We start from the raw sequence: 24693 nt of genomic DNA, 5'->3' as shown, positions 1-24693 counted from the left end.
GACAATATCGACGAACCTGAGGACAGTGCGAGTGGGAAAAAAGCCACTCACGGAAAGACAAATACTGCATGGTCCCACTTCGGTGAGGTAGCTCAAAGAGCACCATTTGAAGTAAGATTTTAAAAATAACTTAAAAACAATTTAAGAGCACATTTAAAGTAATATTTTGAAAAGTGTCATATTTTATCATATACTGTTCTGTGGGAGAGTCAGGGTAAAAATCATCAGCTAGAGCTAATATGAAACACAAAAGTAGGCATGTCCTGCCTCGGAGGCAGCGCTCCCCGGACACCCGCCGGGAGGAGGGCTCGGTGCCCCCGGGCTACCCAGGTGTCCGCGCAGGTGTCAGGAGCAATGTCCCCAACAGACTGGGAGCTACTTCAATGTATAAGCTAAAGGTCTCCTACTGTGAAAGAAAATTTCAAAGTACGTAACCAAGAGATGAAGCGCAAACACCAGCGCAGGCAGGTGCTAGCCCCACGCAACACAGTGACAATAGTGCCCGCCGCCTCTGACACACTCCTCGCCACCAAGAAATGTCGATGCCTTGCTGCTGATTTTCGCCAGCCACTTGCACAGTCGGGATGACTGTCCTGATCACACGGAAGCGGACACTGAGGTCCAAGGAGGCTTGTACAAAACAGCTGGACAGCGGCCGGGGTGAATCCCGAGCCAAACTGTCGGTGCCTGACAGCAGAGCCCGCGCTTTCCCCTTCGCACCTCAGCACCTTACAAACCACACACAGCAATAAGGAGCTCTCTGTTCATTACTCGCAAGAACTGAGCATCTAGAGAACATAATGCTGCTGAAAGGAAAACGAATACAGGTGGCTCACGGGCCTGCAGCCCTGAGTGCGTTCTGCCCTTTCTCCAGCGTATGACAGCTCAGAAGGCCCCAGAAACCGTGACGGACAAAGGGACGTGTTCAAATGCCCGATGAACTCAGCGGGGAAGCCTGTAGGTACTGGAACAGCCCCCTTCTGAGATAACTATGAGGTGTTACTATGTTGTACCCAAAAAAATTAAGCATGCCATTTCTTTTTTTTTTTTTAAAAAACAATTTGCACAATTTTGTCATCTACAGAGAAACAAACATAGATAATATCCTGTAGAGTAGCAAGGCCTCGATGGAACGAGTCGAGCTTCCACAGTCGTGTTACACCACATTACACTGCTATTCAGTGCTAATGTCAGCGATTATGGATTGATTGGCTATGTGCCTAAATGCTGGTCCGCATCTGTAATTTAAATACATATCATGCTAAATAGTGACCCTGCGCGAGAGCCAAGAGGTATTCAGTGGTTGGTGTTTTCTGTTTTCCTGAGACACAAAGTAGCTTATTTTGTTCTCTAGTGTGCAGGTGTAACGTTGGAAAATGCCTTGAAAATTCCACCCTGCGTGTGTCTGGGAAGTTAACTGACTTTTTTAAGTTATAAAACTATGCTGGCTTTTCTGAGTGGGTGGATGGAAATGGGTAGAAATGTGCCATTTTCAGCAGATATGTTTATATTATTGAAACCTTGAAAACATTTCAAAGTAAACAGCCCTACATAGTTGGGCTAACAGGCTGAAATGTTTGCAATACTTTTGTTTTGCATTGAACCTTCGCGTGTATACATGAAAACTGGATTAAGACCATTTTAGCACATTTGGAACTTGCCTTCAAAAAAATCACTTGCTATAAATGCAAGGTCAGGAAAATCTCAAGTATTTTCTTAAACTCAAGTGCAGTGAATTTATGGCAACAAAAGAATTTTAAAAACACAGCCGGGAGATGGTAGTCATGCTATGTACACCTTCTCCGCCCACGCCGAGTGCCAGGCACATGGGAAGGATTCACGGCATCTGCACACAGTATCAGAGCTGAACCTGAACTTCACTGCAAAATGGCCTTGGTGACAGCTTGGGCTATTTACATAAAGCCTATTTCAACTCTCCTGAGCCCAAATTAAATAGTCTTAGAATACAGTACTAACGAGGAAATAAAAGGCTTATTGATTTGATATCATGAACCAAAAATAAAAGATGTGAGTGGCATTGATATAAGTGGCATCATCTTTCCATTCTTACTCCCTTGGTCCAAAGTTGCATTGTCCCTTTAGCTGGGCACTTACTCAGGATGGCTGTAGGTGGTCAAAGAAGTGATGTCACTTCTCCTAATCACTGGCTCGGCTACTGCTGGTCCCCTATTTACTGTTCCTTGTCATATTCTCCATTAAGGCATTGGGGTAGATTACTAAATGTAGCCACAAATTATTTGTAGCCTCACTTGTCAAGAAGTGGAGTCTATTCTCCACCTCTTAAATTTAGGATGCTTGTGACCTGCTTTGAACAATAAAATGCAGTGAAGGTGAGGTTGTGTGCATTCCAAGCCCGGGTGTCAGGAGGCCCTGCTGCTGCTCGTATTGCTGCTGGGAACCTCTGTGCCACCACGTAGACAAGCCTACACTGGCCTGCTGAAACATGACGTGGAGAGAGGCCCTAGCATCGCAGCTGTCCCAGCCTTCCCAGGGGGGCGCCAGACAGGTGAGTGAGCCTAGCCTAGAAAACCCAAGCTGGGAACAGACAAGAAAGGCACCACAGTGAGCTCGGTCAAATTGCCTAAGTTTGGGGTAGTTTGTTACACAGCAGCAGATAACTGTTACAAGTGCTTTCTGGAAGACAGATATGCCCCATACAGCCCTCTTATGGTTCCATCTCGTCTCTCCTTTCCATTGAAGGGAGGTTGTTTCTTTTTTTAAATTAAATGTATTGGGGGTAACACTGGTTAATAACATTATATAAGTTTCAGGTGTATAATTCTATAATACGTCATCTTTATATTGCATGTGTGCTCACCCCTCAAAGTCTAGTTTTCTTCCCTTCTGGTAACCACCATGCTGTTGTAGTGCTTATGAGTTTGATTTGTTAGGTTATTGCTTTCATATATCCCACATATGAGTGAAATTATAAGCGTCTTCTGTCTTATTTCACTTAGTATGATACTCTCAGGATCCATCCATGTTGTTGCAAATGGCAATATGTTATCCTTTTTTATGGCTGAGTAGCATTCCATCATATATATATATATATATATATATATATATATATATATGATGGGCCAGAGTTAGTGGGGGCCATAACAAGAAACTGTTTTGGAATTGCATTCAAAGGGAAACACTGGTGTTTTTCTTTGACTCACTTTTGCTTTTGGTGCACTCAAACTGCAATTTAAAAAGAATCACAGAATCTGCTGGCTCAGAGATGGCAAGTTATTTCTGAATTTCGTAATCTCTAAAATGTCCCCAGGAGTCTATGTGTTCACACACACCAGCCCTGTGTGTCAGAGAACTAGGCGCTAGTTATATGAGTGACACCCAATACGCTTCACCTCCAGTAATAGTCCTGGCCCGGCACTGATAATGTAACTTACGAGATACAATAGACTTCGCTTAGTGCCAAATTCGCTTACCTTAAAAAACAGATACAAATGGATCACAGACTTAAATATAAAATGTGAAACTATAAAACTGTGAGGAAAAAAAATAACAGGACGAAATAGTCAACTTTTTATACTTGACACCAAAAGTGTGATCTGCAAAAGAAAAATGTAATATATTAGGCCTCAACAAAATTAAAAACATTTGCCCCGTGGGAGAGGGTGAAAAGATGAGCTACACTGTGGGAGAAAACATTTGAAAACCACACATGCAAGAGAAGACAAGACTTATGTCCCCTAAAGGACTCCTTATAAAGGAGTCTCGAAACTCATCGTTAAAAAGTCCTTTTAGAAAATGGGTGAAATATAAGGAACAAACATTTTACTGAAGTGGATATACAGACCGCAAATGAGCACATAAAAAACTGCTCAGCCCTGGCAGGTGTGGCTCAGCTGGTGGAGCGTGGTCCCCTACAAGGAAAGATTGGGGGTTCGATTCCCAGTCAAAGCACGTTTGTGGGTTGTGGGTTTGATCTCCAGTCAGGGCATATATGGGAGGCGGCTGAATAATGTTTCACTCTCACATCAGTGTTTCTCTCTCTCAAAGCAATTTTAAAAGCATGAAAAAAATTTATTTTAACCGTTCAATTTCATTAGTCATCAGGGGTAAGCAAATTACAATTACAATGAAATTCCATTACACATCTATTGGAATGGCTAAATTTTTTTTTAAATTGTGTTAACACCAAGTGCCAGTGAGGAACCTGGGAAACTGGGTCACTCATACATTGTTGGTGGGAATGAAAAGTGGTACAGCTGCTCTGCAAAACAGTTAGTCAGTTGCATATACAACTAAACCTGCAACTACCATACAACAAGTAATCACACTCCTGAGCATTTATCCCTGAGAAATAAAAATTTATGTCTGCACGAAAACCTATACACAAATGTTCTAGCAGTTTTATTCAAGATAGCTGACAACTGGTAACAACCCAGACGGCCTTACATGGGTAGACGCTAACCAGCCTGCAGTATGTCCACCTCATGGAGTGCTACTCAGTAATACTAAGGAATAAATATTTCATCCCCATGACGACTTGAATAAATGTCTAGAGAATTATGCTGAGTAAAAATAAAATCTTGCCCGGCCAGGCGTGGCTTAGTGGTTGAGCATCCACCTAGGATCCAGGCGATCGGGGTTTGATTCCCGGTCAGGGCACATGCCCGGGTTGTGGGCTCGATCCCCAGTCGGGGGCGTGCAGGAGGCAGCCGATCAATGACTCTCTCATCATTGATATTTCTCTCTCTCTCTCACCCTCTCCTTTCCTCTCTCTGAAATCAGTAAAGATATATAAAAAATATAAAAATAAATAAATAAATAAATAAATAAAATCAAATCTTAAGCCTGGCCAGTGTGGCTCAGTGGTTGAGCAGTAACCCATGAACCAGGGGATCACAGTTCAATTCCCAGTCAGGGTTTGGGCTGGATCCCCAGTAGGGGGCGTGCAGGAGGCAACTGATCCATGATTCTCTCTCATCATTGATGTTTCTGTCTCTCCCTCTCCCTTCTCTGAAGTCAATAAAAATATATTTTTAAATAAAGAAAGAAAATCTTTAAATGTTACATATTACATCATTTCATTTATACAACATCCTTAAAATAACTCAGAGAGAGAGAGAATTGATTAGTGGTTGCCGGGGGTTTGGGGGCGGTATTGTGAGGGGAGGCTCTGAGGAGATGGCATGAGACAGCTTTGCCATTCTGGAACTGTCTTTATCTTGCCTGCGGCAGTGGTTCCATGAATCGACACAGGACATCAACTGGGATATTAACACAGACACACACAGGCGCGTGCACACACGCAAGCGCACAAGTGCACGGAGACCTGGTAAATCCCAATAAACCCTGCAAACTGTCAAGTTCCTGGCATGACACTGTACTATAGTTATCCAAGATGCTTCCATTGAGAGAAACTGGGTAAAGGGTACACAAGAACTCCAACTACATATTTTTGAAACTTTCTGTGAATCTAAAATTATTTCCAAGTAAAAATTTTAAACAGCCCTGGTCAGCGTGGCTCAGTTGGTTGGGCATCATCCCGTGCACCAAAAGCTCACCGGTTTGATTCCCAGTCAGGGCACATGCCCGGGTTTCGGATTTGAACCCCGGTTGGGGCATGTGCAGGAAGCGGCCCATCGATGTTTCACTCACATGTCAATGTTTCTCTCTTTCTCTCTCCCTCTCCTTTCCTCTCTTTCTAAGAAATCAATTTTTAAAAAATTAAATTAAACAAACAAAAAAGGATCCAGGATGGGCAATACAGCACACACAGGAACAGCAAAGATGAGGTCTCATGACCCCAGGCACGTGTTCCCATATGCCTGTCAGGATGGGTCACAGGAGGTCAGGCTGCATGGGTGTAAACTCATGGGAACCTTCCGCTGGTTGGACGTGTGGCTGTCACTCTCCAGTGCAGCTTCATTTCATCAGTACTGGTGACTCCCTACTCAGTAATCTCAACAGTGAGGATGGGAGCTAGTCCTGGTACACAGACCTAGGCTCAACTCTCATATATCTCAGATTTCTTATAGATCTCTTCTAACAGGCCCCCATGTTAGTACTGGAAAGGGTGTTCAATCAAGGGTCAAAACCTCTGGCGCCCCTGCAGGAAGCTAGAGAAAAGGCCACCCAACTAGCAGGTTACCCTTCCCAACCAGTGACATTAACTAATAGCTGCCAAACATTTGGAATTGGTCTGTGCAATGACTTTCAATCTAAACTCTGGAATATATATGAGAATGAAAGTCTAGCAAAATAAAAATGATCAGTGCCTGGGGCCTAGGGAAATCTAAACACCTTGTTAATGGGCAGAAGCCAACTCTTGGATGGGTTCTTTCTCATTCCAGGAGGAAGTGTATATATGTCTAGACATACTAGCAATAGCTCATCAGGAGACATAGAACATCATTCTGAAAACTTAGAATCTATTTCTAAAAAAGACTAACTACAGAAATCAGAAGAAAGCTTAAGTAGCAATTGGGCGTCTTTATTAGGGTGAAAACAACCATGTTCTCAATGACGCCAGAAAAAGAAAATTATAATAAAATGCTACACCAAGATAAAAAGAAAGCTGGGAGGGACAAGAAAGCGTTAAAGGAAATTACACAGCCAATAGCACATCTATAACTTTGAGTTTTAAAATGATGGAGTAAAGGGGGACGGCTGACTTTCCCCTCCTCAAAAATCATCTCCCGGTACTCAGAAAATAGGTAGGTATGGGTATTAAAAGAACAAGAAACAGAAGCCAAATCCACTTTCAATGAAACGAGAAGACATCTGTAACCTTGAACCACCACATGCAAGGAAGGGCTGGCAAAAATGAAAGGGGTCAGACAGAAGCGCAGACCTGCTCAGAAGGGAGACAGAAGCGCAGACCTGCTCAGAAGGGAGACAGAAGCGCAGACCTGCTCAGAAGGGAGGCCCCAGAGGGAGAACTCAGGCGGCACAAGCCGCTTACCAAGCCCCTCTCAGCCTCAAGGCAGCTGCTCTGCTCAGGCTCCGTGCTGCTGGGACCCTGCAAATCGCATGCTCCGGCGCGATTCTGCCAGGAGGGGGCGCTGGAAGAAACCAGCCGCAAGAGGAGGAAGACAAGTTCATGGCCCGCAGTTCCTCCAGGGGTGGCAGTTGGTTCCAGAAACAGTTGATTCCAGTTTCCAGTTTCTTCTGCATTCCCAGAACATCAGCCTCATCTCATCCCATCCCCTCTGAAGCATCAGTAGCCGCTGGCTGACACTTCTCAAAGGTCTGTCTCCCACCCCGCCAAGCTTCCAGATCGAAATAACCTCAAGCTGTCCCTTTCTTCCTCCAGGACGAGGAGTGGCCGCTGCCTCCTGCAGTTACTGTCTCTAGGTTAAGTCATGGTCCTTTGTTCCATTTTCTATGCTCCAGTATCTGTTTAATCAAGTTCTTATGTTAAATTCACATTGTTAAAATAAGTGGTGGAATTCTGTTTGCCCACTGGACCCCAGTAATACACTGTGAACGGCAAAGGTAATAACTCCTGGGGGCTGGTTGGTGGAAGGGCCTTGGCCTTAGTTGGCAGGGAAGCTTCCAGAAGCAGGAAGGGTGGTGCTGGACACACCATCACATAGATCAGGATTGGTGAGTGGGAGGGGAAGAAGGGCCTTATGAACTGACTGCAGCGTTGATGTCCCTGGTCCAGGCAGAAGTCACACAGGTTCTGTCACAGGAACACTTGCAGGGCTGGAGCAGGACCCCACCTGCTCTCGACACCTTTCTAGATAACTGGTCCAGGAGGAGCGCATTTCACTGAACCGCGAGCAGCAATCCCAAACGAAGCTGACGTGAGTTCTATGCAGATACGTGCCAGGTTCCACACGAGAAAGCGATAGCATAGAAATAAATAACCAAAAGTCTAAGAAAAATATTAGCAAGTGGAGTTAAGCAATAAATTTTGTTATGATATAAAAATAACTAAATAAGATTTTTTTTTAATTTCAAATATGCTTTATTAAACCTGATCGCTGATTAGAACCTAAGCAGTGATAACAAAATTGCACAACTGATAGTCAACCAGAGGTTATTCTTTTGGACATGTTGACATACTATTTTTCTTTAAAATTTTTAAATCTCTAGTAAAAATAATTGCAATCAGCCATCATTCTGTTTTCTGTAAGAGCTCATGGGGGACAGAAAGGGGGTGGGTGTGTATATAAGAATTTACCAGTTTCATCAGCAAGGTGGAACTAAATAATTAATATTGAGACTTGAGACTCAGGTAACTTTCTGGTTAAAAACGCTTGTTAAGGTAGGTGATAACTAGGTATTTTTTACTTTGACAACTGAGACAGAGCTACAAACTGTCAGATAATGTCAAAATAATACACTTTATACCCATGATGTCATTCTTAGCACAGCTGTACATTTTCAAGTTATCAAAGGTTAACTGGCTCAGTGTCAGAATTCACAGGACGAGAGGCGGGGCTGGTTACCAGGTAAGCCATGAGCAGGTGCCAACAGAGGCGCTGGCAGCCAGGGCCCCAGCCTGCCCAGGCCCAGGCCTTCCCCAGCCCTGGAGTCCGCGGGGCGGGAGCCGCCCCCAGGCCCCGCCGGCCACAGACCGAGGGGAGAGGCTGCTGAGACTCGTGCAATTGGGCGCGTCGCGGTGCTGCTGCGGTTAGGTGTCTGTCACCAAGGCTTCCCATCACAGGCTATTATTATAAGTTATTTTTCCGGTGCAGACCTTGGTTTCAACTGCTATAGTCATACCTAGAGGCATTCCCGGGGATCTTCTCCTTGTGGAGAAGGTATGCAGGCCATTGTTTCTAACCCGTCTTCCTAAATTTGGGAAACCTTTATTCCCACCCACCCCCCATACGCGCGCGCACGCCCGCCCGCGTGGATTTTACAGCGCAGCGCAGGCCTGCGAGCGCACCGACGTGTCCGTGTCCGTGTCCGCGTCCGTGTCCGCGTCCTTCCCGCGGGTTGCGACCCCGCCGTGCGCGCCCTCCGCAGGGCAAGTCCGCGCGCCCCTGCGCTGCTGGCGCCTCCAGAGCCGCCCCGGCTGTGACCATGGCCCTGGAACCACCCGCCCTGCTCTCTCACGTGGATGTCGGTGCTCCCGCCCACTCGACAGCAGGTGCGAAGTGCTTGGGAATCGCTGCAAATATTGATCGCGTTTTACTTCGAAGGCCTGTCGTACTGTGAACTCCTAAAGCTCCCCCCCCCAACCCACCCCCGGCGGCGGGAGGCTGACGGCACCAACCCCACCCGCGCCCGCGCGCCCCCAGCCCGGGCTCCAGGCCCGGGGACCGCTCTGGGCCCGCGCCGGCCCTGCTCCCCCTGCTGAGCCCGGAGGGCTCCTCTTCCAGCCGGTGACACTGTAGCGAACCCAGCCGGCGTCCCCCGGGAGGCAGGGCCAGGAAAAGGCCGCCTCTGCCAGGAAGAGCCGGCGTCCCTGGGTCCCGGAGCCTCTGGACCTCCCCCCAGCCTCCGGACCTCCCCCCAGCCTCCGGACCTGTCCCCGGCCTCCGGACCTGTCCCCAGCCTCAGGACCTGTCCCCAGCCTCAGGACCTGTCCCCAGCCTCCGGACCTGTCCCCAGCCTCAGGGCCGGCAGGCTCCGCATTCATAACAGAGCCTCCACTCCAGGTTTATTTTTGAATTGGTAGGTGCGTCCATGTTAAAAACTAAAACTGTTACATTACTAAACCAAAAGTAGAAGCTAAATAACAGGTGGTGATTTTATTTTTTCAATCGATACAAAATAGTTAATAACATTCTGTATCCATGTATTAAAAATGTTTAATAAAATTTAAAAATGTCCTTGATTATTCTAAACAGCATTTATCAGAAATCACTAATAAGCAGTTCTGAAAATGTAAAGGCATGCTGACTAAGGGCAGCAGGGAGGCAAGCGCTCACCCTCTGATCAGTCAGTCTTACTTCGGACAGTCTATTAATGGCATAAATCTAGAAAACAAAGTGGGGGGAAGTGGAAAAAGAGGCAATATTTACATAAAATATGATTCTTTCATAGAAAAATCCAAGAGACATAACTTTTAAAAGCTACCTGAAACTAATATAATGTACGTCAATTATATCTCAATTAAAAAAAAAAGTATTTACAAGTTAATATCTTTGCTTCCAATTAGCCATAACTAGTTAGAAATGAAATGAAATAATAAAATCTCATTCACAAAAATGACAACTAACCAAAAATTCAACAAGAAAGAAAAACTATATAAAAATATAGAGGAAACAAAGCAAATTTACTGAGAAACACAAAATGAGGTCAGCGTTGCGTGGGAAACATACCGACCCCTGAGTAGGAAGACGCGGCGCTTAAAAATATCTCTCTCCCAAAAGCAACATATAAACATCACACTTTTCCAGTCAGAATATCAAGTACTTTCGAAGAACTTAATTGAGTCTAAATTTCATCTGGAACAATAATTAAGAATTGTCAAGAAAGGTTTGAAAACAGAATAATGAAGGAATAATGTATCTTTTCATTAAAATGTCCTTAAAAACTATTACAGTTAAAGCAGTATGTTATATCAGGAAAGACAAATAGTTAATTACACCAGAGTATAATCCAGAAATATATATGCATTTAATATACGGCAAATGTGACATTCAAATCAGTAAGCAGAGAATGGACTATTCAATATATGGGTATGGACAACTGAATATCCATTTTGAGTAAATTAAAGTTAGAGCCGTGTCCTGTGAGATGCATACAGGTGAAACAGTCCTGGTTTACAAAACTATTAGGGAAAATTTTACGGAATTTTCAAAAAAATCTTTATTGAAGAATGGGTTTCTACATGAAGTCCAGAAGCCAAAGAAAATTGAACAAAATTCCTAGGTTTTACTACTAGAATTGAATCTTCTCTATGTTGAAAAATCCATGGACAAAGTGCAAAGTAAATGACAGATTAGGAGAGAATGTTACAACCCCCAGAACGCAGAGCGTGCGGCGGGGCGCCGCGACCTGCTTTCAGCAGGGGCGTGCCATGCACTGGGGAAGCTGCCCCCGGGTCCAACAGCTCAGCAGAGCAGGCACAGAAGAAAGGGCCCAAGGCGGGGGCTGAGGAGGACACTGCTCCCCACCCTATGAGACATCAAAGGGCTACACCTTCACTGTAGTTAGACTAAAATTAACACTGGCCCTACCACATAAAACTGTAAAGACATTGCCAGTCTTGAAAGTGGTTTGTCAAGTAGCATAACTAAACCCATTCTTAACGTGACCGTACAGCCTGAACTCATCTCAGCTGGGGTTTCAAAAAGCCTCGAGCCAAGAATTTAATTTAGAATGGTCCTGGACTGGTAGAGTCCCCAGAAATCCCACAAAAGCAAACTCATATCTTTTCTTCAGAAATGCACCTTTATCCCAGGTCCCAAGTATTTCCCTTCCTTCCTCCCCCCCCCCAAAAAAAAATCAAGTAAAATAAGCAACACTCAGTCAAAACACAAGCAGAGAAAGAGAGACAGACAACAATGGCTAGAAAAATTCCACCGGCCAATACTTGAGATCAGTTTTCCCCAAAATGTAGTCCCTAAGGTAAGAGCATCAGGGTCACCTGGGAACTTGGGGAAACATAAATTCCCGGCGTCCACCCCAGACCCACCGAAACGGCAGAGGTGAGGCCCAGCAATCTGTGTTTTAACAAGTTCTCAGGTAATTCTGATGCGCACCCAAGTTCAGAAACCATTGCTTTAAATATTAAATTAAAACACCCAATATGTAGTGTAAATAGGTTTGATGTTTCTCGAGGGAGGTGTGAAAACATGACAAAAGCACAATCTTGAATAAAACCAAGCATAACTTTTCAGGAGTGAAAAATACAATACCTGGAATTTAAAATCCAATCGATCCCTTTAGCCGCAGACCAGATGGACAGAGCTGAAAACAGAGTGAGTTGCCTGGAAGAAATGCACAGAAGGAAGAACAGGGAGATGGGAGGGGAAAGCATGAAGCCAGCTTAAAAGATGTGAAAGCTCATAACATCAGGTCAGACTAAGGTTAGTAGGGTCGGAGAAATCTTATCTTTGCATTGCTTTTAAGAAATGAATGTGAGAGCTATCACATCTCAATTAGGCTTAAAGAAAAAGGTCAGTGTTGGCTGTTTCCTACAAGAGAATTCAAGACCGTTATTTCCTAGTAAACTGAAGCGTGTGAATTAGAAGCCGCTTGTGGTAAGCAATCGGTACCAGCAGTACTTACAAATAATCTATTATATGCAGGTCTTACGTGTTTTAGAAAGTAGATGACTGAAAATTAATATCTAATTATAATGAAAAAAATTAAAACTCTTAGAAAACCAAAAACAGAATGCTATCTCCTAGGTTTGATAAAGAACATCTAACTTAAAACAACAGCCGGCCAATATCATCATCATCAAAGAATAAAGGTGATTGCTATCTACAGATTACTCACTCTCATTTCAGAGTAAAATAAGAAAATACACTAAACAACTCTACCAAATTAATTTATAGAACATGAGAACTTAAAATAAGTATAGCTGAAACAGTACATAAATTTTCTCTTTGTCTTTGAGATTCTTTAATTTTACTGTCTTGTGCTTAGATGTAGGATTTTATTACCCATCCTGTGAACTCTTTCAACTCTCTCGTTCTATGATGTCTTTCATATTTCTTTCATTCTAAAAAATGGAATATTAAATTCTATTTAATAACAGGCAGTCATTTAAAATAAGAAACCAAGTGGAAATAATGATTGAAAACTATAATTGCTGACATAAAAAACGCTGTGGGTGGTATGAATCTCAGAGTGGATTCCACTGGAAAAAAAAGGCTTCGTGAGCAGATTAGGTCAAGAAATCCTCCCAGAAGACATTAGGAAGTAATAAAGGGTCAGCATGCGGATAACGGGAGTGCCAGGATAGGGAAGAGCAAACGGAAGGAAGACACATGGGAAAATGTTGATAATGACTGAGAATTCTTAAAACTTACATAGAAAAAGCAAATCACATACAGAGAACAGAAATATATCAGACTTCTCGACAGTATCATTGGCATCAAGAGGACAGCGGTGAGACTTTAAAGAGATCCAAAGAGCCTAGCTGGGTGGGTCTGCATAAAACATAGGAAGGAATTTCTTTTTGCTTCTGAAGGACAGGAACAGAAGAGAGGAAAGTTGGAGAGAGAGAAGGTGGTGGTGGAAAGCGAGACAGCCTGAGGCTGCAGGGGATGCCCTGAGATGCAGCCACAAGAAATTTTCTGATTGCTGGAGTAGCCAAAGAGTATTTGAAGACGACAATTTTCAAGATTCAACTTAGGGTGATTTACACTGTTCTACGGAAACTACTCTCCAATGCCCACCCCCTCACTTCAGAAACTTATACTAAAATATATTCCTCTCCTGAATGCTTTCCATGAGTGTGAGTGTGTGTGTGTGTGTGTGTGTGTCTAACTAACTCATGGAAGAGATTGAAGGTAATATCTGGATTGATACGCAATGGATAAGGCAGCCTCACTTAAATGAGGAGCTTGGGGTCAGAGGTGACTGAAAGAATGTAAGATGTAAGTCCCGGGAATTTTTAGAAATCTTGAAGGGAAAGAGGGTAGGTCTTGGGCAGAGTTGAGCCAAGCCTGTCTGGATGAGCAGGGCCTGGGAGGCTTCCTTTTAGCTGAAATCTGGTCTATGCAGTACTCCACTCCCAGAACAGAACTCCGTCCCCGGTGGCTCCTGTGCCTTGGGGTCTCTCTGTAGAAATCCCCTGACAAACCTTCCCTCCAGTTCTGGGTCCTCAGGCCTTCCCTAGCTAACCTCCATGTCCCAGCCTTCCATCTTTATTAGCACGCCTTCATTCCCTTCCTTTTGTCAAAAGTCAGCATTTTCCTGAAGTTCCCCAAGCACAGTTCTTCTCATTTTCCCGGCTCACTGGTTCGGGAGGTCACCTAAGAGACCACTACTCACAGAGTTTCATTTTAAGAATGCATGAATTACCCTGAACTCGGGGGACCAGATGCCTGCAAATCCATCATGTGCTTGGAAAGGGGGGCACTTCATTATACTATTACTTCATTTCAAACTTTTCTGTAAAGTTTAGCAACTATTTTAGGTCTTACAGGCCATATGGCCTCTGTCGCAACTCTTCAGTTCTGCATTTCGTGTGAAAGCACCATAGCAATGTGTAAACAAAGAGTTGTGGCTGTGTTCCAGTAACATTTTATTTACAAAAACAGGCAGTGAGAAGGATCTGGACCACAAACCTGAGTTTGCCCTAAACAAGCACCTGCAAAACAATGACCAATCCCCTGGGATATGAAATATAGTGAAGGCCTACGAATGGCAGGGTCTGGGTAGCATTACCTGGTCTTCCTGTGCATGTCCAACTCCTCCCCGGTGTTCACCGGTTCCAAGATTTCTCAAGGCGGATTTTAGCTCTAGACTTCTACTTTTGCAGGGCTTGCCTCTGTTTTGCACCTGGCCTGCCTTGATATATGCATATAAACTATTCACAGATTTATGCCCTTACTAAACTATTCACACCATATTTTGGGGAACATATCAGTTCACCAGGGTCACCATAACAAAGTAGCGCAGACTGGGTCAGTTCACAGAAATTTATTTTCTCAAAATTCTGGAGTAGGGAAGTCTAACAAGCTCAGGATGTGGGCAGGGAAGTTCTTTGTAAACGGAAGGGTTCGAGATAGGGAAGACTAGTGATCCCGGTTGGCTCTGAAGGTACTTATAGCTTACTTTAAGTACTCAAAGCATTTTAATATAAAGTTATATGTTTCAATTATATAAGAATTAAATGTTCAACTAGAACGTTTACAATATACAGGAAGGAGGAAAATCTCCCACAGTCACACCACACTAAGCAGCACTGTTAACATTCTGGTGTTTACTTCAAGGATTTTAACGCTCTTCTTAACACAGTGGTGACTACAATACATATATATTGTAGTTTCTTGCAAAGAATATTTTTTTGTCCATAAAGAGAACTAATTAGGTTAGTGGGTTTATTTCCATTTTATATCTGAGAATTACATCTCATCAAGTACAAGGGATTTATCAGTACATTGTACCATTAAGAGATGGCCCACCATTCTCACATGGCTATCTGATGGATAAAGAAAAAAATTAAAACAGTATTTGTTACAGATAGCATTCACTAACAACTTATTCAATAGTAACTATAATAATATGCTCCATTTTAAATCAGCTAATGGGGAATTAAGCATTAGCAAGGTCTGTTTTGAGACTTAACAAGAATTATCAGCTTCCTGATAGTTAACTTTTGGATTGAAGATGGTTTTCAAAGGAAATGTGTGCATTTGATGAATGCTAATTACATGGTTCCAAACCTTCTTTAGCCAATCCGTTTCAGCTGTTATCAAAGTTATTTTATAAGCCTCAGAAACAGCTGTCAACATTCTGAGGGGGAAGCTCTTCAATCAATGAATTGACAGAAATGCAATACTGAGATTTTTCTGAGCAGAAGGCAAAAGAGCATAATATACATCTATTTAGTGATGTAGCCAGCAATGAAAGGCAATGCTTCAGATTGCCATTGTGTTTTAAAGTGTTGAAAATTTTCATGCTCGTGGGCATGGAAAAGACATTATCAGAGCACACTACTGGTGGGGAAGGCCACAAAGTCAAATGGGACGATCAAGTGTCCTAAGGATACAAGCAGTGAAATCTTATTTCCCATCAATAAGAATGCTTCTAGTGCTGAATAGCGACATTGTAAATCATATTTTAATTAAAATTTTAGTACTTGATGTTATTTTTTTATTGTCTCAATAAAACATTTTTAACAGATGACATCTGGACATTTTGCTTAATTTCTCTCCTTTTTTTCCTCTATAAAATTCTTTAGTAAACCTAATTGTTGAGAAAGCATCAAACTGACAGTTCTGGAAAATGAAGACTTTTATTCAGCCTATAATTCGTGTGTTCAGGAAAAAATTGCCTTCATGCTACTATTAGCCTCAATTCCACACTAGAGAGATAACTTCTTAAGGGAAGGCTCAGGTTACTTTTTTAAAATATGTTTTTATTGAATTTTTAGAGAAAGAAGAAGGGAAAGGGAGAGAGAAAGAGAGAAGCATTGATGTGAGAGAGAAACATCTATGGGTTGCCTTCCATACAAGCCCTGACTGAGGATCAAACCCACAACCTTGAGTGTGTGCCCTGACCAGGAATCGAACAGGCAACCTTTCAATGCACAGAATCATGCTCAACCAACTGAGCCACACCAGTCAGGGCTCAGGTCACTCCTAACCTTAATCTAGCATTTGCTTCTTTGCTAAGATTGCAGCCTTAAGTGTAAAATGTGCAACACTTATAGTAGCGCTTTCAGGATCCTAATCCGTCAGATATTAGATTGAACCCACTATGTCTTTTCATCTGCAAGTGGCCCAAAAATGATGCTTGAACTACCATGATCTACTTAAAAATTATCCAATATTTTCTTTGTGAGAATAGAGGAAAACCTTGTCCCTGAGTGGGCAACTCATAATTTGTCTCATGCCAGTGACAACCAATGATTGTTGGCACCAATTCGACGCCAACAGAAATCTTCAGTTTGGGGTACACTGGAGAAGGAAACTGTATTCAGTACACAACAGCTCAATCAACTGTGATACAGCATGGCTGTGGAACAACTCAGTTGTGATACAGTATGGCTATGAGGCTACCTGGGGTGAGGCCCTTCTTCAGCTAGGCAGCACTGCCCTGCTCTGTGCTGGCTGGCCTCTCTCTTCTGACACCAGTCGTCCACAAGACATCACCTGTGTTTCAGTCCTGGGACAGGCACTCCTCAGTCCTGAGAAAAAGTGCACTCCTGAAGCCAGAGTAGAGCTGGCTTATATAGGCAGAAATCCCCATCCCTGGTCCCTGATTGGTACATCCTCATGCAAATGAGAACTCCAAATCCTAACAATCTGATTGGTCCAAAAGGCACTGTCCTGATTGGTCAGAAATAAGCTGTTCTGATTAGTCCCTAAAGATGTTGATATAGGGGCTGGCTCAGATGGCAGGAACACAGTGCAGGCAGGCAGTTCTGTGCATGCTTCCTCTTAAAGTGCCATTTGCATGAGAGGCCTCTGTGTAGAAATGGCAGCTAGGGTCTGGGTTTTTTCTTTCTTTTTTCTTTTTTTAAAATTTGAGCCCATTAAGCCATCAGGAGCACTTCTTAGTAGGTACCTTCTTTCTCAGGGTCCACACCAATAACCAAAGAACATAATTAGGGTGTGTAGTTTGGGAAAGTCTGCCTGGTTAAGTGGTGCTGTCAGAATATGTGTACTCATCTCTGAAAATTTTATACTGATAATCAAATATATGAAAACATTTTGATGTCTGAGCTGTTCCCTAATAACATCTGTAGCTATGGCATGCTATCTCTAGTGAAGTTTTTTTAAAAAATAAAGCACACAAAAATAATCTTTTAACTTTCAAATGAAGATTAAAAATACAAAGTTTTCTTTGTTGACTTCTGAATAAGTTTGTTTTGGGCTTCCAGTCAAGATTCTGCCATAGGTAAACATGGTACTCAAATCTTCCCACAACCAATTCAAAAATATCACTAATCCTCAGAACAGTTATCATTCAGAACCACCAGAAATTTAGCAGAATGGAAGTCCCACAATTAGGGAATTAAAGAAGCAGCCACATTGAGACTGGTAGGTGGGGCAGTGCAATGGAGTGGGCTGATTTTTAATCAGGAGGGATATCTTGGCTGTGGAGGGCCTCCCTGAGGAGCAAGGGGTCCCAGCTCCATACCAGACTCTTCAGCCCAAGATTCCAGTACCAGTAAGAGAAGTCCCCATAACTCTGGGTTGTAAAAACCAGTGGAGATTGTGACTGAGTGACACAGAGGCTGCTGGAGTCCCAGGCAGTTTCTATAAAAAGACCTACACACAGACATATTTGGACCCACTCCCTGTGAGCTCCAGCACTGGAGAAGCAGCTTGAAGGGAACCAGGGACATTTGGGGAGGAACTAAATTGGCATCAGGGCAACAGCTAAGAGGGGCAGCTTTCTTTCAGACAGAAGTGTAGGCAGAGGCCATTGTTCTGTTGCTGAGCCCTCCCCCACCACAGAGCTGGCAGGCAAGCACCATATCGGAGTCTCTATCAACCTGCCTCACACTGTTCACCCCACCCTGGTGATTCCCTGAGACTCCCGCCTCATCCAAGCCATTTCCAGTGGCTTTTTCATACAACTGGCCTTTCTTGACTCGTGCTTCAGACTCTCCTGAAATCTCTCAAATAAGCTGGCCTCAGCGTGCCCCGTCCCTCTAGCTAAGTGGCTGCAGACCCAGCACTAGCAACAGCACACCTTGGTTCAGAGTTTGGCTTCTTGTGGGCACCTCCAAGCCCAACACAAAAATCAGCCATCTTCAGATCACTCTGTACCTAATGCCAGGTGGTCCCATGCAGGGTACAGGCAGTGGCTGACTCTACATCTCCTGGGAGGCCCCAGAGTCAGGGCACCTGGTGGACAGCTTCAGACCATGCCAGATTAGAACCCTACAACCTCCTCAAGCTACACACTCAAGGGGCAGATTCAATGAGTACCAAAGCCCCACTGAAGCAAATCCTGCTCTGTAGGGTAAACTCCTGCTCAGCAGTTCCACTCCTATAGTCACAGTTGGCCCCCACAGCTGACTGGCCTTGGGGTCAATCACTCCCAGTGATGCCAACAGCAGTCAAGGCTCAAGTGCAACAGGACAGTCCACACAGCCCACACAGCGTGCACCTGAAGTGCCGAGCTCAGGACTCTGGGGAGCCTGTACCACTGGGCCCTACAGGACACCTACTACACATGGCCACTCTATAAAGTCCAGGAGACATAGCAGCTCTACATAATACAGAGAGACAAACACAGGAAAGCAGACAAAATGCAGAGACGAAAAAAACATCACAAAGGATAAACAGGAGAAATCTCTAGAAAAAGAATTAAAGGAAACGGAAACAAGAAAACTGCTGGACACAGAGTTCAAAACAATGGTTACAAGGATGCTTAAGGAACTTGATGAGAACTTCAAGGAACTTAGTGGGAACTTCAACAGCATGAAAAAGAATATAGTAACCATAAAAAAGAACCAGTCAGAAATGAAGGCTACACTAACTGAAATGAAGGCTAATTATAGGGAATCAACAGTAGAGTAGAAGACGCTGAGAATCAAATCAGAGATTTGGAATATGAAGAAGCAAAAAACACCCAATCAGAATGACAAAAAGAAGAAAGAATCCAAAAATACAAAGATAGTGTTAGGAGCCTCTGGGACAAACATTTGCATCATAAGGGTGCCAGAAGGATAAGAGGGGGAGCAGGAAATTGAAAACCTATTTGAAAAAATAATGACAGAAAACGTCCCTTACCTGGTGAAATAAATAGACATTCAAGTCCACAAAGAGCAGAGAGTCCCAAACTAAATGAATCCAAAGAGGCCCACACCAAGACACATTATAATTAAAATGCAAAAGGTTAAAGACAAATAGAAATCTTAAAAGCAGCAAGAGAAAATCAGTTAGCTACCTACGAGGGAGCTCCTATAAGACTGTCACCTGATTTCTCAACAGAAACTTTGCAGGCCAGAAGGGAGTGGCAATAAATATTCAAAGTGATGAAAAGCAAGAACCTACAACCAAGATTATTCCACCCAGCAAAGCTATCATTTAGAATTAAAGGACATATAAAGAGCTCCCAGACAAAAAAAAAAAAAAAGCTAAAGGAGTTCATTACCACCAAACCAGTATTAAATTAAATGTTAAAAGGTCTTCTTTAAGAGGAATAAGAAGAAAAAAAGATCAAAATATGAATAATAAAATGGCAAAAGATACATATCTATCAACAATTGAATCTAAAAATCAAAATAAACAAACAAGTAGAACAGAAAGAGACTTAAGATATAGAGAAAATTTAGATGGTTGTCAGATGGGAGGTTGGTTGGGGAGATAGGTGAAAAAGGTGAAGGTATTTAGAAGTATAAATTAATAGTTATAGTAAAGTCATGGGAGTATATAGTACAGCATAGGAAATACATATTCTAATAACTATGTATGATGTCAGATGGATACGAGATTTTTCAAGATGATCACCTAGTACATTTTATAATGTCTAATCACTAGGGTGGACACCTGAAAATAATATATTGTATGTCAACTATAATTGAAAAATAAAAAATGATTTAAAAAGTTTGTTGGATTCCAAGATGGCAGCAGTTTAAGTGGAAGCTACACTGACACTTTCCCAGGGCCAAACTGGAATTATGACTAAAATATAGAAAAACCATCCTGAATAATCAACTGAAGACTAGGTGGAGAGAACCCTTATAACCAAGGACGTAATGTGAAAACTGCATAGATACTGATAGAAAGTGTGGAGGCAAGAGAGGGTTAGCAGGGATTCCACAGGCAGCAGCTGAAGTTCCAGAGGGATATCTCAGTCAGGGAGGGAGGGTGTCCCACTGAGAGCTATGGGGTCTAAGCCCCCAAGATAGGCCCCCTAGCCCAGAGCACCAGAACTAAGAAAGGTGCCCATATAACAACTGGCTGTGAAAAGCAGCAGGGTTCCTGTCTGTTACAGAGAGATGGCTGGTAATGCTGGCACTCTCTTAAAGGGTCAATGCACATAATTTTGTGTATAGCCACTCACCTTGGTTTCCAGCAGAGGGAGGGCAGTGTGGACTAGAGCTGTGTGAGGAAAATCTAGGGATGCTGGCTCTGGGGATAGAGCTTGGAGGGTAGACATCTAGATTCCTGTTCTGAGTCATTCCCCCATACTGCAGAGGACATTTTTCTCAGGCAGACCTTTACCATCTGGACAACTTTTGCCTGGGGTGGGGGAGCAAATGCCCCACCCATTGGAAAACCTCTCACTCCACCCTGTGGAGTTTATGCCTTGCTGTGGACTACAGCCTGAGCCTCATTAAAAGACTGAGAATAACAATCAGCCTGCAGGCAGAGGTGGATCTCTGGGTGCTTTGAGTCTTTGCCTAACCTCCTTCTGGATACAAGGATTGGACCTTGGTGTTCATCTTGGTCCTATCCAAATGCACCCTGCCCCAGCAGAGTGAGCCACAAGCTGTGGATCGCTGATAGCTCCAAACAGGATACTCAAGGCTAGTCACAAATAGCATCTGACATTGGCTTGCACCAGAGGCCCTCCAAAAGACTGGGAGTCTTAGCAGATCTACCTAATACATAAAAGCAAGCCTGAACAGGCAGTCAAAATGGGGGGACAAATAAAAAGCCCCAAATAAAAGAACAGGAGAATTCTCCAGAAGAAATAAATGAAATGGAGGTAAGCAATCTATCAGATGTAGAGTTCCGAATACTGATTGTAAGAATTCTCAACAGCATGAGAAAATATGTGGAAAGTATGAAGAAAATGAAGAATGACATAGCAGAAGTAAAGAATATATTTGAAGGGATAAACAGCAGATTAGTGGAAGCTGAGGATCATATCAGCAAATTAGATGATGGTAGGAAAAAATCACTCAATCAGAGATCCGAAAAGAAAAACCAATTAAAAAACAGGACAGTCTAAGGGAGCTGTGGGACAACATGAAATATAACAATATTCGCATCATAGGAGTACCAAAAGATGAAGAAAGTAACCAAGGGATAGAGAATTTGTTTGAAGAAATAATGGCAGAAAATTTTCTAACCTGGTGAAGGAAATAGTCACACAAGTTCAGGAGGCACAGAGTCCCAAGCAAGAAGAATCCAAAGAGGCCCATACCCAGACACGTCATAATTAAAATGCCAAAAATTTAAGACAAAGGGAGAATCTTAAAGACAGTAAGAGAAAAGCAATTTGTTACTTACGAAGGAGCTCCCGTAAGGCTGTCAGCTGATTTCTCATCAGAAACTACGGGCCAGAAGAGAATGGCATGAAGTATTTAAGGAAATGAAAAGCAAGCATCTGAAGCCAAGACTACTCTTTCCAGCAAGGCTATCATTCAAAATAGGTGGTGAAATAAAGAGCTTCCAAGACAAAAAAAGCTAAAGGAGTTTATCATCACCAAACCAGCACTGCAGGAAATGTTAAAGGGCCTGCTGTAATCATAAATAGAATGCTTGGTAGGGCTCCCCTGTGAAGCCATCTGGACCAGGGCTTTTGTTTGCTGGGATTTTTTTTATTGTTACTTTGATTTCATCATTTGTTGGCTTATTCAGGTTTTCTGATTCTTCTTGATTCAGTTTTACATGATCTCACTCATATGTGGAATCTAACGAACAAAATAAACTGATGAACAAAATAGATCCACAGACATAGAAGCATGGAACAGACTGAGGGATCCCAGAGGGAAGGTGGGGGTGGGGAGTGGGTGGAGAGAGATGTAACCAAAGAACTTACATGCATATATGCATAACCCATGGACACAGACAATAGTGTGGGGAAGGCCTGGGTGGGAGGATGTACGGTGGAGGGGATCATTTGGAAAAAAGTGGGACATCTGTAATACTTTCAACATTAAAGATAATTTTTTAAAAATTGTTTGTTTCAAGTTAAAGTTTCACTCTTTATTTCCTCTTTCCTCCCTTAACTTACTGACGTCTAGTGTTACTTACTCAGTGGGTCCACCATGAAGTCATGCACCAGTTTGGGTTCCCCAGAAATAGATCCTGAGACAAATATATGTGTGCAAAGGACTTATTCAGAAGTGCTCAAGGCAAAATAATAAGGAACAGGGGAAGCAAGACAGGGACGGGGACAGGTAGGCCAAAGTATGATATCAAGCAAAGTCCACTGGGGAGAACAACTAGCCTGAGCTCGCATAGGGATTTGATTATTTAGTTTTGCCTCAGTTTATCCCAACTGGAGGCAAGAGAACTGGGCTTTCATGCAGCCACTAGCTAAGGGCTTCCCTGAGGAGACCTAACTCCTAGGCATTTCCTGCTTTTCGTACTGTGCCCAGAGAGGCTTCAGCAGACCTTGGGCAGACCTCCAAAGAAAGACACAGGTGTGGTGCAGAGGCATACAGAAGCCAGGGAAGGGTGTGTAAGAATAAAAGTAACCTCCCTGAATCTGGCCAAGCCCCAACAAAGTCCAACACATGTAGGAATGTTAGACAATATGCCTAGAATTGTAAAGTTAGGATAAATGCTCGTTCAGAAATCATGAGCTCTGTCTTAGAAGAGTATAAACATATCTGAGCAGTCATATTTTGAATAGCATATTCATTGCCATGAAAGAAGGCATAGAGCAGAGATTCCCGTGATCGTTGGAATCACCTGGGGAGTATTTAGAAATGCCAAAGCCCAAGTCATTCAGTACCTCTTACCATTCAACCAGAATTTTGGGGGATGGGACCAGACATCCATGCTTTTTCATCCATGCTTTTTACATCCATAGCCAATGCTAAAAACCTTTGGCATAAGGCTCGTACTGGCACAAGAACAGGCATATAGGTCAATGGAACAGAAAAGAGATCCCAGAAGTCAACCCATGACAATATAGTCAATTGATATTTGACAAAGGATGCAAGAACATACAATGGAGTAAAGACAGTCTCTTCAATAAATGATGTTAGGAAAATTGGACAGGTACATGCAAAAAATGAAACTAGATCACCAACTTACACCATATACAAGATTAAACTCAAAATGGATAAAAGATTTAAATGTAAGTCATGAAACCATAAAAGTTCTAGAGGAAAACATAGGAAGTAAAATCTCAGACATCTCAGGTAGCAGTATTTTCACCAATACATCTCCTAGGGCAAGAGAAACAAAGGAACAAATAAACAAATGGGACTATATCAAACTAAAAAGCTTCTGCACAGCAAAAGAAACCATCAACAAAATGAAAAGGGAACCCATGTATGGGAGAACATATTCACCAAAGATACATCTGATAAGGGGTTAATATTCAAAATATATAAAGAACATATAAAACAACACCAGGAAGACAAACAATCCAATTTAAAAATGGGCAAAGGACCTGAATAGACAATTCTCCAAAGAGGACATACAGATGGCCAATAGACATGAGAAAATGCTCAAAGTTACTAATCATCAGAGAAATGCAAATTAACACTACCATGAGGTATCACCTCACACCTGCCAGAGTGGCTACCATCCATAAATCAACAAATAGCAAATGCTGGCGAGGATGTGGAGAAAGGGGAACCATAGTACACTGCTGGTGGGAATGCAGACTGGTGCAGCCACTGTGGAAAACACTATGGAGTTTCCTCAAAAAATTAAAAATGGAACTGCTTTTTCACCCAGCCATTCCACTTCTGGGAACATATCCTAAGAATCCCTAAACAGCAATCAGAATGAATATGTGCACCTCTATGTTCATAGCAGCATTACTTACAATAGCTAAGTTCTGGAAAGAACACAACTGCCCATCGGTAAATGAGTGGATAAAAAAGCTGTGATACATTTACACAATAGAATAATATGTGGCTGTAAAATAAAGAAGACTCTCTTACTCTTTGGGACAGCATGGTGAGACCTGGAGATTATTATACTAAGCAAAATGAGCCAGTCAGAGAAAGACAAATATCACATGATTTCACTTATATGTCAAATCTAATGAACAAAATAAACTGACAAATAAAATAGGTCCAGAGACATGGATGCATGGAACAGATTGACAGAGCTCAGAGGGGAGAAGGGTGGGGTAAATTGGAAGAGATTGACCAAATAACATATATGCATAAATGCATACCCCATGGACACAGATAATAGTGTGGTGACAGCCTGGGGTGATGTGGGAGCTGGGTGGAGGGAGGCAAATGGGAGG

At 42.9% G+C, this 24693-nt stretch overlaps 1 pseudogene across 1 annotated transcript in view; it reads left to right on the top strand.

Annotated features, from left to right (window-relative positions):
- Nucleotides 1-584: 584 nt before the first annotated feature.
- Nucleotides 585-24693, top strand: part of LOC308566289 (leucine carboxyl methyltransferase 1 pseudogene) — a 37611-nt pseudogene continuing 13502 nt past the window's right edge. Inside the window, exon 1 of the transcript in view lies at nucleotides 585-679. The product of the transcript in view is annotated as a leucine carboxyl methyltransferase 1 pseudogene (transcript). The remainder of the gene's footprint in view (nucleotides 680-24693) is intronic.

This window comes from Miniopterus schreibersii, assembly GCF_964146895.1.
Source record: "Miniopterus schreibersii genome assembly, chromosome: 13".
Classification (NCBI taxonomy): domain Eukaryota; kingdom Metazoa; phylum Chordata; class Mammalia; order Chiroptera; family Miniopteridae; genus Miniopterus; species Miniopterus schreibersii.
The sequence above is the reverse complement of the archived record's forward strand: the minus strand, read 5'-3'. Positions and strand labels throughout refer to the sequence as shown.